Source organism: Neomonachus schauinslandi, chromosome X (genome assembly GCF_002201575.2).
Source record: "Neomonachus schauinslandi chromosome X, ASM220157v2, whole genome shotgun sequence".
NCBI classification, from domain to species: Eukaryota; Metazoa; Chordata; class Mammalia; order Carnivora; family Phocidae; genus Neomonachus; species Neomonachus schauinslandi.
In genome coordinates this window covers 100,612,243-100,626,558 of record NC_058419.1, presented here as the reverse complement: position 1 = coordinate 100,626,558, position 14,316 = coordinate 100,612,243, and positions in this window count along the sequence as shown.

The following is a 14,316-nucleotide window of genomic DNA, read 5'->3' as shown; positions in this document are numbered from 1 at the left end:
ATGTAGTAATTGTTTTTAATTTTTTAAGGAATCTCCATACTGTTTTCTGTAGTGACTGTACCATTTTACATTCCTACCAACAGTGTACAGGGGTTCCCAAAATTATTTCTTGACTAATTTTAATAGCTTATTTTGACTAAAAATATTTAAATAATGAAGTCTACTTGATCCTTTATTTTGCAACCTAATAACTTTTTTTTTCCTGACAACTTTCATAAGGTCACATAATAGTTAGAAAACTGGGTGACTTTCAGGGTGCCTGGCTGGCTCAGTTGGCAGAGCATGCAGCTCTTGATCTCGGGGTTATGAGTTTGAGCCCCACGTTGGGCAGAGAGCTTACTTAAAAAAAAAAAAATTGTAAAAAAAAAACCCTTTTTTTAAAGATTGTATTTTTTTTAAGTAATCTGTACACCCGACGTGAGGCTCAAACTCACAACCCTGAGATCAAGAGTCACATGATTCACTGACTGAGCCATCCAGGCACCCTGAAAATGGACCTTTAAATCAACTTCATTGCTACTTGGCCTGTACTTTATATAGGTACATATCTTTTTTTTTTTTTTAAGATTTTACTTATTTATTTGACAGAGACATAGCGAGAGAGGGAACACAAGCAGAGAGGGAACACAAGGGAACCAAGGAGAGGGAGAAGCAGGCTTCCCGCTGAGCAGGGAGCCCGATGCAGGGCTCGACCCTTGGACCCTGGGATCATGACCTGAGCCGAAGGCAGACGCTTAACGACTGAGCCACCCAGGCGCCCCTGTAGGTATGTATCTTAATTCTGGTTTTATGATAAAATATTAGATGTGCCAAACACCATAGAGAAAAAACTCAAAAGTATTTCCTGAAGTTTTCCTTTCATCACATTTAGTGAAAATGACCCATTACATTACATGTGGGGACTATAAAGATAAATACTCTTGAGAAGCAGAAGGTAGGTTCAAAACAAGTTGCTCAAGGGGTGCCTGGCTGGCTCAGTTGGTGGAGTGTGCATCTCTTAATGTTAGGGCTGTGAGTTCGAGCCCCACGTTGGGTATAAAAATTACTTTAAAATGTTTAAAAATAAATAAATAAACTGGTACAACCACATAACAGAAGATGTGTGGCTTTAGAAAAGAATACTGTAGAAACATGGAAACCTATCTAGGAAAAATGAAAGAGCAAGGTGCAGAGGAGTGCCTAAGTGTGCTCTCTTTCTATTTAAAATAAAAAAGAAAACTAGGATGTTTGCCTATGCTACGAGGACACCTAAGGAGCTGTTAATAGTGTTTACTTAGTGGGACAGAAAGCAGTGATAATTGGGCATATGGGAGACAAGGGTGAGAAAAACCTTTTCACTGTTTATATATATTTAAACTACATTAATTGTTAGCGTATGTAATCTTGAACCGTGTTAATGTATTAGCTGTTTATAAATCTAATTTTAGGGGTGCCTGATCTCAGCTCAGGTCTTAATCTTGGGGTGGTGAGTTTAGGCCCCGCATTGGGCTCCATGCTGGGTGTGGAGCCTACCTAAAAAAATCTAATTTAAAATTTTTGAATTTAAATTCAAAGGTCATTGTACATGAATGTTCATGGCAGCATTATTCATAATAGCCAAAAAGAGGAAACGATCAAATGTCTATGTTGATGAATGGACAAACCAAAAGTGGTATATCCATACAGTGGAATATTATTTAGCTATAAAAATGAATAAAGCACTGATACATCCATGTTGTAACATGACTGAACCTTGGAAACTATACAAAGTGAAAAAGATAGACACAAAAGCCGCATATTGTATGATTCCATTTATCGGAAATGCCCAGAATAGGCAAATTCATAGAGGAAAAGATGTTTGCTTGAGTCTAGGCTGGGGGGAGAGGGGAAATGAGAAGTAACTGCTAATGGATATGAGGTTTTTGGGGGTGGTAATTAAAATGTTCTGGAATTAGTGGTAATGGTTGTACAACTTTGTGAACATACTAAAAACCACTGAATTATACACTTTAAAGGGGTGCATTTATGGCATATGTATTATATCTCAATAAAATATATAACTTTAAGAACTCAGATGTCATAAGTTAGTTACCCAGAGGCCAAATTCAGCCCACAGGCTTGTTTAAAATAACAATATTATTTTTAATTTGCATTAATGTAAAGTCAGCCTATGACCAGTCCCTGATGGCATGTGAGTTTGTAATCTCTGAAATGAACCCTTGGAAGGAAGGCTCCTTGAAAAAATGGAGATTAATAAATTTAACTCCTTTTTATTCCACTTTCATTAACTTTTTTTAAGCATCTAATACTGGAAATAAGGGAAATGCTTTAGTCACTAATACATAAAAGACTATGATGGAACGAAAGATCTGGCCTTCCATTGACCTTCCCAGAGGTTTCCATGGTCTGTCCAATAGAATATACTCTATACTAATATTAAAGGATGCATCTAACCTGTTTCTCCCAAAGCAGTCTTTCAAAAGTGTTACCCAAAATATATTACCATAATTATCAGTAACTTGATTTTTCTCTAAGTGGAACCCTTTGTGTCATTTCTTAAGGTTCTAAATAGTTCTTTAAAAAAAAAAAAAAAGGTTTATTCGAGAAAGAGAAAGAGTGCAGAGGGGAGGGGAAGCGGGGAGGGAGAGTCTTAAGCAGACTCTGCACTGAGCTCAGAGCCCAACCTCATGGCCCTGAGATCATGACCTGAGAGGAAACTAAGAGTCGGATACTCAACCGATTGTGCCACCCATGAGCCCCAGCTTCTACACAGTTTAATTTCATATGTTCATTATCCTCTTTCTCTGCAAATTTTAAAGCTTCAGCCCTTTACTAATTTACCACCACATTTTTCTTAAAGGAAGAAACAATAGGTCTGTTTGTAATCTACCTCTTCAATTAATTGTAAATCAAATTCAAAGGACAGTGAATATTTGCCACTTCACAGTCTACATCACTGGTTTCCCAGCTCAGGGAGCTCTTTTTTTTTTTTTTTTTTTTTAAACTAAACTCTACGCCCAACGTGGGGCTCAAACTCATGACCCTTGAGATCAAGAGTCACGTCCTCTACTGACTCAGCCAGCCAGGTACCTCCCAGGGAGCTCTTTTTAAAATGACCATTACTTGGGGTGCCTGGCTGACTCAGTTGGTAGAGCATGCGACTCTTGATCTCAGGGTCCCAAGTTCAAGCTCTAAGTTGAGCCTAGTACTTGCTTTTAAAAACAAAACAAAAACAGGTGCCTGGGTGGCTCAGTTGTTTAAGCGTCTGCCTTCGGCTCAGGTCATGATCCCAAGTTCCTGGGATTGAGCCCTGCATCAGGCTGTCAGGCTCCCTGCTCAGTGGAGAGCCTGCTTCTCCCTCTCCCTCTGCCACTCCCCCTGCTTGTGCGCTCTCATGCGTGCTCTCGCTCTCTCTCTCAAATAAATAAAATCTTAAAAAACAAAAAAACCCGAGCATTCCTGTGCTTTTTTTTTTTTTTTCAGATCAAATAGTTATTTTTGGAAATAGGTAAGAATAATACTGCTCTGGGGCACCTGGGTGGCTCAGTCAGTTAAGCGACTGCCTTCGGCTCAGGTCATGATCCCAGGGTCCTGGGATCGAATCCCACATCGGGCTCCCTGCTCTGCGGGGAGCCTGCTTCTCCCTCTCCTACTCCCCCTGCTTGTGTTCCCTCTCTCGCTGTCTCTCTCTCTGTCAAATAAATAAATAAAATCTTAAGAAAAAAAGAGAATAATACTGCTCTTAGAAAAATTGGAAAATAGCTTAGAAAGAAGAGTAGAAACTAATACATAATCCTGTACTGATGTCTGTGGTTATTTTAATTTTTTTCCCAAACTTTAAGGGAGTGTTTTCATAGATCTTGAATGTTCATAAACTTGATGTAAAAACGTTAACACACAAAACAACATGAGGTGTCATGTGTATGGACACATACAGGTGAACTAGAAGTATAACACTTGCATAGGGATGATAAATACCAAGTTTAGGATGGTGGTCACCTCTGGAAGGGAGACAGTGCAATCAGAGAACCTGAAAAGTTGTGTTTCTTCAAAAAATTAAAAGAGCTAAAGCCAATATAGCAAAGTCTTAAGATCTGACACTTCTGAATGGTGATACACATGTATTTACTATCTTCTCTGTGCTTGAAATATTTCATAATAGAAAGATAAGGCATATCGCTCTCCTAATTGTGCATGCTTAAGCCCATCCCTCACCGTGTTAGTACAATTTTGTTTATCCTGGAAGACTTCCCACTTAAAAGGGCTGAAGTCTTACTGATCTTCTGGCACAACTATTCCAAGCCCTTTTCTTCCCTCGGAGAGAAGCACAAATATACGCCAGGCCTGGACAGGGCCGTGAGTATAGTACACGGGGCTTTGTATGCTCTGAAGCCTGTGGCAGCTTATTACTGCTTCCTAATTAACTTCAGTGACTCTGGCTAATTGAACTGCACTCCCTGGTAACTGCATGGGCATCCCAGAAAGGTTGCCTTTCAAAACCAAGGGAAGAAAATCCTGTCTTCATAGGCAACCCCAGGTTCTTTGGTTGCGCCAAGCAATTGTTCAGTTCAAGCCAAAGATTTGTTTACCACAGCTGGAATAAGAACTGGTGAGGCTACAAGTGTTTCACCTGATCTTAGTAGACAGGATTTCAAATATAACGAGTTTTTACTGAGTTATATTTTAGACACCATAATGCCAACATTAAGTGATTCTAACACGGATAGAGGCTGAACCATTTCTGCTGAAATGTTTCAAACATCCAATCACAATTTACGAAGCCATATGTACCATACAAGATTCCTTTATCTCTTCCAAGTCCATCACTTGTAGTCACGTCTTTCATCATGTTGCTAAAAACCATGTAGAACAGGATCCAGTAACCTGGCTATCTCTTGCAAAGCTGGTTTCTTTTTAGAAATAAATTTAACCACTAGGTGGCGCTGCTATCCACAGTCAGGCTTTTCTGTCTTCTCCGGCATCTTTCCCCTCTGTTGTAATGTACTGCCCAAGTTGCTGGGGTACTCGTTGCTCATTGCTCGTTGCTCGTAATCCTAGTTAAATAAAAGCATTGTGGTGACCTCGGGAGATGTCCATGATGCCTTCATGCAAGGATCATAAAAACCAAAGGCTTAAACGAAGCCATAAATCCATTTACACTTGCCTGCAGTTTTGATTTTCCTTAGTTTTTTCAGGTCATCATAAAATTAGATTTATAATTCCCTTCACAATCTATACTTTAACATTTATCAATTATTTAAAAACTGGAATAGCTCTGGTAATTACACATTATATGCTTTCCTAAATTTATTCGAAAAAGATCTTAGGTTACAGCCTGTTTTCTTTAAAGGTATTTTTTTTTTTTTAGATTTATGTATTTATTTTAGAGAGAGCCCAAGCTTTAGTAGGGGGGTAGGGGCAGAGGGAGAGGGAGAGAGAATCTCAAGCAGACTCCCCGCTGAGTGTGGAGCCAACACGGGGCTCGATCTCAGGACCCTAAGATCATGACCTGAACAGAAACAAAGAGTAGGTCGCCTAACTGACTGAGCCACCCCGGTTCTAGAAAAGTATAAAGAAATAATCACACAACGATCCACAAACATGATCAAATCAAGACAAAATTGTGCCATATGTTGATATGATTATTGTCTCAATACCAAAGAAATCTTTTTTAACTCTTATGGTTGTCATTAGCTTTTTACATATTGAGCTTTACAAACTTATGAAGAAAATAATCTTACTACAGTCCATCAGCATTTAGATCATATGTCCTAAGCACCATAAGCACTTTAGCATCCAAATAAAATAAAACAAGTAATTTAGAAAATTGTGAAAAATCTAATTTATAGAGTATTTTGTAGCAAAAAAAAAAACTTTCCCAAGTTGTATGAGACAAAGAAAAAATCACAGTAGATTCATATCAATGTTAATCAGCTACAAATAGGATTAAATTCCTTTAATCACAAAACATTTATTGAGCCAACAATCTTATTTTTTTTAAGATTTTATTCATTTGGGAGAGAGAGAGGGCATGAGCAGGGGAGAGAGGCAGAGGAAGAAACAGACTCCCTGCTGAGTTGGGAGCCTGACGTGGGGCTCAGTCCCAGGACTCTGGGATCACGACCTGAGCTGAAGGCAGACACTTAACCATCTGAGCCACCCAGGCGCCCCGAGCCAACAATTTTAGCATCCTAATTCCTTGACATCTTTTGGTAAAGTGTATTTTTTTGTTGTTGTTTTAAGTTTTATTTATTTAAGTAATCTCTGCACCCAGTGTGAGGCTTGAACTCAGGACCCTGAGATCAAGAGTCTCATGTTCCACTGACTGAGCCAGCCAGGTGTCCCGAGTAAAGTATATTTTAAATTGAAATATTTTTATATAAAATAAGGCATTTTTAATTTTTTTTAGTAGGATGCACACACAACATGGGGCTTGAACTCACAACCCTGAGATTAAAAGTCTAATGCTAAAAAAAAAGTCACATGCTCTACTGACTGAATCAGCTAAGTGCCCCTAAAATAAGACATTTTTAAAAGAAATTTCTGTGAATATACTACTCTAAGAAGAATCATAAACAACTTTGGAATCACATAATCCAAATTAATTTTTAGCTTCGAGAAGTAATGGTATTTTGCTTTGCGTTGTCCTATTAGAAACTTAGTTGGGGATGTATAGATGCTAAAAATGCATAAGCAGGAAAACATAACAAAAGACTGACGCCAGCACTCTTTTTTGGAGCTCTGCTATAGAAAGACATTAAAAAGGTTTTAATCCAAACCAGGTGAGTAGAATGTTAACTTGAAATAAAGTGAATGGCCTTAGAGCTATGTTATTCCTACTCTGCACTCAGGTTTCTAGGTTAAGGAATAATGAGTTTTGTTTCTAAAATTGTTTTTAGTGGAGCTCACTTTAGTACCCTTGGGGAAAGGTGTAGAGAAAGGCAGGTATGGTTTTTCCTACCAGGCTTGAGTCATCTACTGACTTTAGAATAAGCAGGTGAACTTGGCCATTCTAACCACATAGGCTGAAAGATGTTTCTGACATCAAAGGGAAGAAAGAATTCAAATCCAATTCTGCCATTAAATATTTGATTACTAATGTAAAATATACTTAGATTATTACCAAAATGTACATGAATATCTTCTCAAAATCATGAATAACAATTCAGTTAGTGATGTTTTCAGTGTGAATATTTCAGTTTAGGGTAGTTGCAGGTTTTGATAGTGAGCTGGGTATATCAGTTATCCATGGCTGCATGGGAGACTACTGAAGAGGAAATCCAAAAAGCTATACTCTCTTTTTTAGGGAAGCATATAAAGGTAGTAAAACTTAAAAATGCAAGGGAATGATTACCATAGAGGTCAGATTAGTGGTTACTTCTGGGAGCGTGTGGAGAGGGTATGGTTGAGCAATGTCTTTAGTTCATTCAGGCTGCTATAACAAAAATATCATAGACTGGTGACTTCAACAACAAACATCCATTTCTCACAGTTCTGGAGGCCGGGAAGTCCAAGATCAAGGCACTCACTGGCCAATCGGTGTCTGGAGAGGGCCTGCTTCCTGGTTCCTAGATACTTCTCACTGTGTCTTCAAAGGGCAGAAGGGGCAAGGAAGCTCCTGGATCTCTTTTATGAGGGCACTAATCCCGTTCATGAAGGCTCTACCCTCAGGACCTAATCACCTCCCCAAAGTCCCTCGTCCAAACACCATCACACTGGGGGGCAGGCTTCAACCTATAAATTTGGGAGGGACACAAGCATTCAGTGTATGGCAGATGGTATGATACGGGAAGCTTACAGGATGATGGCCATTCTAGCTCATGATGGGTACATGGGTGTTCACTTTATAATAATACGTAGCTACTTCAACTACATATTATGTTTTATATACTCTTCTGCATATAAATCATATCTCACAATAAAACGGGCTAAACATATAAAATATCTAACAGAGACCGTGGATGGAAATATCTTAAATGAGGAAGAAAAGTACAAGAGCAAAATCACAAGCCTATCCAACACTCTCACTCTCTTCCCTGCTATGTTTCGTCCACCATCTGACACATTATGGATTCTATGAAATGACTTTGTCGTCTAGTTCCCTTACCTGCATCTGGAATGTATTTTTCATGAACACAGGATTTTTTTTATTTGTTTACTTTTTAATCCTCCGTTCCTGGAAGTGTGTAGCACATGATGGGTGCTGAATATGTATGTGTTGAATCAGTGAATGAATGAATAGCATTCTAAGAATTAACCTTTTGCTGCAAGAGAGACTGTTCTGGTGGTTTGTGAATGGCCATTTTAGAATGCCACTTTATGAATGATGGGCCTCCTGGTGGCTTAGATAATGATTTTTCATCATGTATCTGGTGATCAGTCACTGGAGTGTTGAGCTTCCCATGGAGTTTGGTGAGAAGGACGGCCCGTTGGCCATTTTATATCCTAGGAGTTGCCTTTGCTGTCACTTTTCTGCTTATGCATTTTCCTTAAAGGTTGAGGTAAAGTGAGAAAGGTTAACAGAAATTACCACAACTCAGAGCAATTCTGGGACATAGCTCCAGCATATTACAGTTATCCTCTTATAAACTCCATGCTACTGATTTTCTCCTGCTGTGACCATGTGAGAATACTATTGAGGTTCCTAGGAAAGGTTTACACTACACTATTTTTTAATAATTTTTTAAGATTTTATTTATTTGGGCGGGACATGAGCGGGGGTGGGGGCAGAGGGAGAAGCAGACTCCCCACTGAGCAGGGAGCCCGATTCGGGACTCGATCCCAGGACCCCGGGATCATGACCCGAGCCTAAGGCAGACGCTCAACGACTGAGCCACCCAGGCGCCCCCTATTGTTAGACTTTTTAAAAAGGTTTAGTAAAGAATTACAGCTACAGAGAACAAATTGAAAGCAAATCAAAATTTGCAGGAATCTTTTTTTTTTAAAGATTTTATTTATTTATTTGAGACAGAGAGAATGAGAGAGAGAGAGCACATGAGCGGGGGGAGGGTCAGAGGCAGAAGCAGGCTCCCTGCCGAGCAGGGAGCCTGATGCGGGACTCGATCCCGGGACTCCAGGATCATGACCTGAGCCGAAGGCAGTCGCTTAACCAACTGAGCCACCCAGGCGCCCAAAATTTGCAGGAATCTTGAAGAAAAAGAAAATACATTCTGAAAACATCAGAGGAAATCAATGGGGGAAAGAACATAGCGGCTAAGGTCTTGGGCTCTCTGCCTGGGTTTGACGAACAGTAATGAGTCGTGTGGCCTTCGTCTCGTTGTCTAACTTGTTTGCATCATTCCCTCATCTAGAAAATAAAGATAACAATCCCCACTTCCTAGAGTTATGAGGATTAAGTTAAATAATACATACACATTGCTTAGAACAAGGGTGTCACAGAACGACTGCACAATAAATGTTAACTGGTATGATCATTTATTTTTAAAGGGAAAATAGTAATGATAAGATGTTACACAAGCAGGAGGGTCTACAAGAGAAGAGGGTCCCTTCATGCCCTGTGCCCATCTCAAAATGTCAAATGTCCGCAGAGGCCAGGCAAGAAATATAAAGAGGGAACAAGGAAAGCAAGCTGGGAAAGACAGAGCTCTGTAGAAAGACTACGGACGTTGCCTGAATGGGGGTTGCTGCCATAGGGGAATCGACAGCCCCTGTTGCAATATCTTCATCAGCATAATCCGACTCACATGAAAGAGACACCGGGGACCTAAGAATAGACTACTTTAAATTCAGATGCTCTTGGAAGGTGGGTCACCAAAGCCTGAAAAATATTGCATGTCCTTAAAAAAAAGAGGAGCCAGAATTTGAATCTAGATCTGTCTTCCTTTAAGGCAAAATGCCTAAGAGGTTTAATATAAAATATTGACCTGGTTTATAAAATGTTGCTCACATGGGATGATGATGATGATGATTGAGTTGTTACTATATATCCAGCTTAATAAGTGCTTTACATCTTTTAGCATACATTATCACATTTAAGTCTCAAAAATACTCTTTAAGTTAATATATACTACTTCCATTCTACTAGATAATTTATTGAGCTATCAGAGTGTGTTTCCTCCCTGCTGTATGCTTTTTTCCTTTTAATGATTGGAGGGCTTTAGGCTCGGGAGGAGGAGAAAGATCTAAGTGCTTCTAAGGCCAGTGAGGAAAGAAAGGAAACCTAGGGGGCCAAGCCCCGAATCTCCACAAGAGGGGAGACTCAGGCTCTTCTCCCTACCAAGACGGGGAGAAAATTTCACAAGCCTTGTAGGTGAGCAGGTGTGGCAAGGAGCAGGTAGTGAGGTGGTGCTCAGGGAGGCTGATCTTAGGACTAGAATCTTCCTCGGGAAGAGACAAGCTTCCCAAATCCCTAGAGGCAGCCAGAGATGTTGAATGCTTTGCCCAAGGTCAAAGAGCAAATGTGTAACAGAACTGAGATTCAAGGGACGCCTGGGTGGCTCAGTTTGTTGGGTGTCTGCCTCCGGCTCGGGTCGTGATTCCAGGATCCTGGGATCAAGTCCTGCATCCAGCTCCTTGCTCAGCGGGGAGCCTGCTTCTCCTTCTGCCCCTCCCCCCGCTCGTGTGCTTTCTCTCTGACAAATAAATAAATAAACTGTAAAAGAAATGCATTCACTTCTTTAAAAAAAAGAACTGAGATTCAAGCCCAAATGTGTCAGGCTGCAAAGCCAAAGCTCTTCACCACTCTACCAGACTTCTTAACATTGTTGACTTTCTTCCGGTCATGATGAACTGCTGTCCTGCCATATGCATTTCTGGACCCCCAAACTGGTTAATGTATACATTCAAGAAATGGTACCAAGAAATGGTAGTGGGACAGGAGACAGTCATGTGCAATTCTGCTGTCTGCCCTGAACTCCTACTGGGTTAGCTTTGATTCCACATTCTAATCTATGACACAGGCTTGTTTCCACTTTCACTCTATAAAGTCGCCATGATGACTATTTTCAAGTGTATTTACTTGCAAGCGTTTATTTTCTACTTCAGTAACCTCTGCCATTAATATTTATTAATCCATAAAGCACACATAATTAGACCTAAGTAGGTGACCCTAAGTTAGCAAATTCCTAGCCCATCAACTGCAGATTTATTGGTTCCAGGAGTAATTCATTTTTTTTATCACTGATTCTCTGGGGGGATTTCAGAGCCTCTTTTCATGGCCATTGCTTCTCAGATAACTGGCAAAATAGCCTGAGCAGCCTTTGAAAGTGCTGGATATTTGATAAATGTCTAGAACTTTCATTTCAAGTTAAGGACAGAAGGTGATCATTCCTCTGTGAATAATAATACCAGAAAAGGAAAGAATGTCTTGATATACTGGGGATAAAAAGGGCACAGTGAGTGATCCACTTGATAACTTAGTTTGGTGTACAAATTTCTTACCCACCTGTTCTGGCAAGTGACGAGTGTGGAAATAATAAACAAGCTAAAATATCTCTATGAATTTCATAAACATAAGAATGGATCAAAAAAAGCATCTCAGATAAACAACAATCATTCAGGGAAAAAAATGAAAATAAAAAGCCAAAGAAATAATTTACTGTGTCTTAAGACTTTAAAAACCACATTTTAAACACAGAAGGGAAGAGAGGGAAGGAGAGACAGAGATTGAGAAAGAAAGTGGGAGATAGAGAAGCAAATGAAAAAACAAGCAGGGGCACCTGAGAGGATCAGTCAGTTGAGTGTCTCTTTTTTTTTTTTTTTTTTAAGATTTTATTTATTTATTTCAGAGAGAGAGACAGAGAGAGCAAGCATGGGGAGAGGCAGAGGGAGAGGGAGAAGCAGACTCCCCCCTGAGCAGGGAGCCCGACAGGGGCTCGATCTCAGGACCTCGAGACCATAACTCAAGCCAGAGGCAGGCACTTAACTGACTGAGCCACCCAGGTGCCCCTTGACGATTTTAAATAAAAGTTACTGAAGAGACAGCCTATGCAAGAAGGACACTCAGACCCTCCTCTGTCCCAGGAAAGCAGGAAATAAGTCTCCCATGTGAAAGGTGCCAGACATGGGGAATTTAGAGCCCAAAGGCTGTATAAACAACCGTGGTTACTTTGTACTAATTTACTGCGGCAGTCCAAATTCTGTTTGGAATTCCTGGCTAATTGACACTCCCAAAGTTAAGCTTTCTTTGTTCTGTCAATTTCTCACAGATTGTGTCTTTCTCTACAAAGTATAAAAACTGCCTGCCTTGGTCATTTATTTAGGTCTCAATTTCATTCTTGGGCCTCCGTGCACACTTAATAAAACTTGGGGTTTTTTTCCCCTGTTAATGCATGTCGTGTGCATTTAATTCTTACTACAGCTGGAAGACCTTGAGGGTAGAGAAAGAATTTCTCATTCCCTTCCAAACCGCGTGTAGCTGTCTGTTTCAGGCCTTGCCACCAGCTTGGTTCCAGCTCCCTCTATCCACGCCCCTGAGTGATCCTCTTGGACCATGACTCTGGGCTTGATATGTCACTTCTTTCACCCATGAGACAAGAGTAAATGGGGAGCAAGTAAAAGCTCCCAAACTGATAGCACCTTGGGATATCTTCTCTTGTTTTGGCTTGGAGCCCTGAGACTACCATGTCAACAAGGCGGGCTCGCCTATAGGAGAGGAGAGCACGTGGGACTGTTAGTAAGTCACCTCAGCTGAGGGCTCTTAGTTAGCTGACCAGCGACAGCCCAGACCCCAGCAGGAGAGGAGCCACCCATCTGAGCATAGCCCAGACTGCCAAACTTCAGAATTGTGAGTCCATACACGATTGTTGTTTTAAGCCATTATGTTGGGGGGGGGGGGGATGGTTTATGACCCAGCAAAAGCTAACAGATACACCACGTCAGCCACCTCCTGGATTGCCTTGGCAAGTCTTATGTGAAAGAAAGTGTCTTGTTTCCCTCTCTCACAAGTCAGTAGTGTGATATTGTGATTTATAATAAGACAAATATGTTTGGTTCCTGGCACAGAGCTCCTCAAACCCTTGCTGTGAGGAGAGTGGTCAAGTGTCTTTTGTAATGTTAATGAGGCAATTTGGGGGAAAACGCTTGAAGATGGGGTTGCCAGTGGAACCAATCATGTTCTTAGAGGGTTGGAGCTCCAGCCCCACCCCCAGACCTCGGGGAGGGGGGCGGACTGGAGATTGAGCTCCATCACCAATGGCCAATGATTTAATCAATCCCACCTGGGTCCTGAAGCCTCCACAAAAACCCAAAAGCCAGGCACTGGGAGAGCTTCTGAGGTGGCGAACAGTTGGAGGTGCGGGGCGAGAGGCGCGCTCCAAGAGCCTGGGGGCCCTGTGCCCCTTCCCACATAGTTGGCCCTGCCTGTCTCTTCCATATGGCTGTTCCTGAGTTACATCGTCTTCTGATTCACCAGTGACCTGGTAAGTAAATTGTTTCTGTGGGTTTTGTGAGCCGCTCTAGCAAATGAATTGAACCTGAGGAGGGGACTCTAAAAACTTCTGATCTATAGCTGGTCCGTGAGAAGCTCTGTGGCGACTTGGATTTGTGATTGGCATCTGAGTGGGGGGGGTTGGGGTCGGGGGATGACAGTCTTGTGGGATTGAGCCCTTTACCTGGGGTACGTCCTGCACTCTCCAGGTAGATGGTGTCAGAATTGAGTTGAATTGTAGGATGCCCAGCTGGTGTCGTAGAACTGCTTGGTGGTGTGTTGGGGGGGATAACCCACACATGGGAATTGGGTGCAGTATCACAAGTAGAATCCTTATTACAGGTATTATTGAACCGTTTGGGGAGCTGTGCGTCAGCTTTGATGCCTTCCTCTCCCTCAGCCTGCATATATCCATCATCAAAGTCTCTTGTTTTTACTTCCTAGAAATCTGAAATCCCTCCCCTGTTCTGTGTTTACAGAGGTTGCACCTTAGTCTAGGCTCTCTCTCAGAGGAAATGGGGATATGTCCTCCTCCTCTCCCTGCTTCGCCCCTGGCCCCATTCAGATCTGTCCAATGTAAGAGAATGAGCATTTTCAGGCAAATGTGACCATGCCCCGCCCTTCCACTTCCCCTCCTTCAGTCGCTCTCATTTACCTTAATGGAAAAGCCCCTGTTTTTCCCTTTCCCGGCCTGGGCCGCTCCATCCCCCACTTCTGGCCTCACCTCCACAGCCCTCTCTCTGCCCGAGCTCTTCCTTCAGGTTGCTGTCGCTTTGACCACGAATTGTGCTCTGTTTGACCCCCGTGGACTTTTTTCCAACCTTCTCCTTTCTTTTCCGGCATCGCCTGCTGAGGGAAGGCTTTCCCACTGTCTTAGGGCAGGTTCTACCCTCCTTGTCTGTACTGACCTCCTGTCCCATTTGGTGGGTGAGTATGGCCATGGTCGTGTG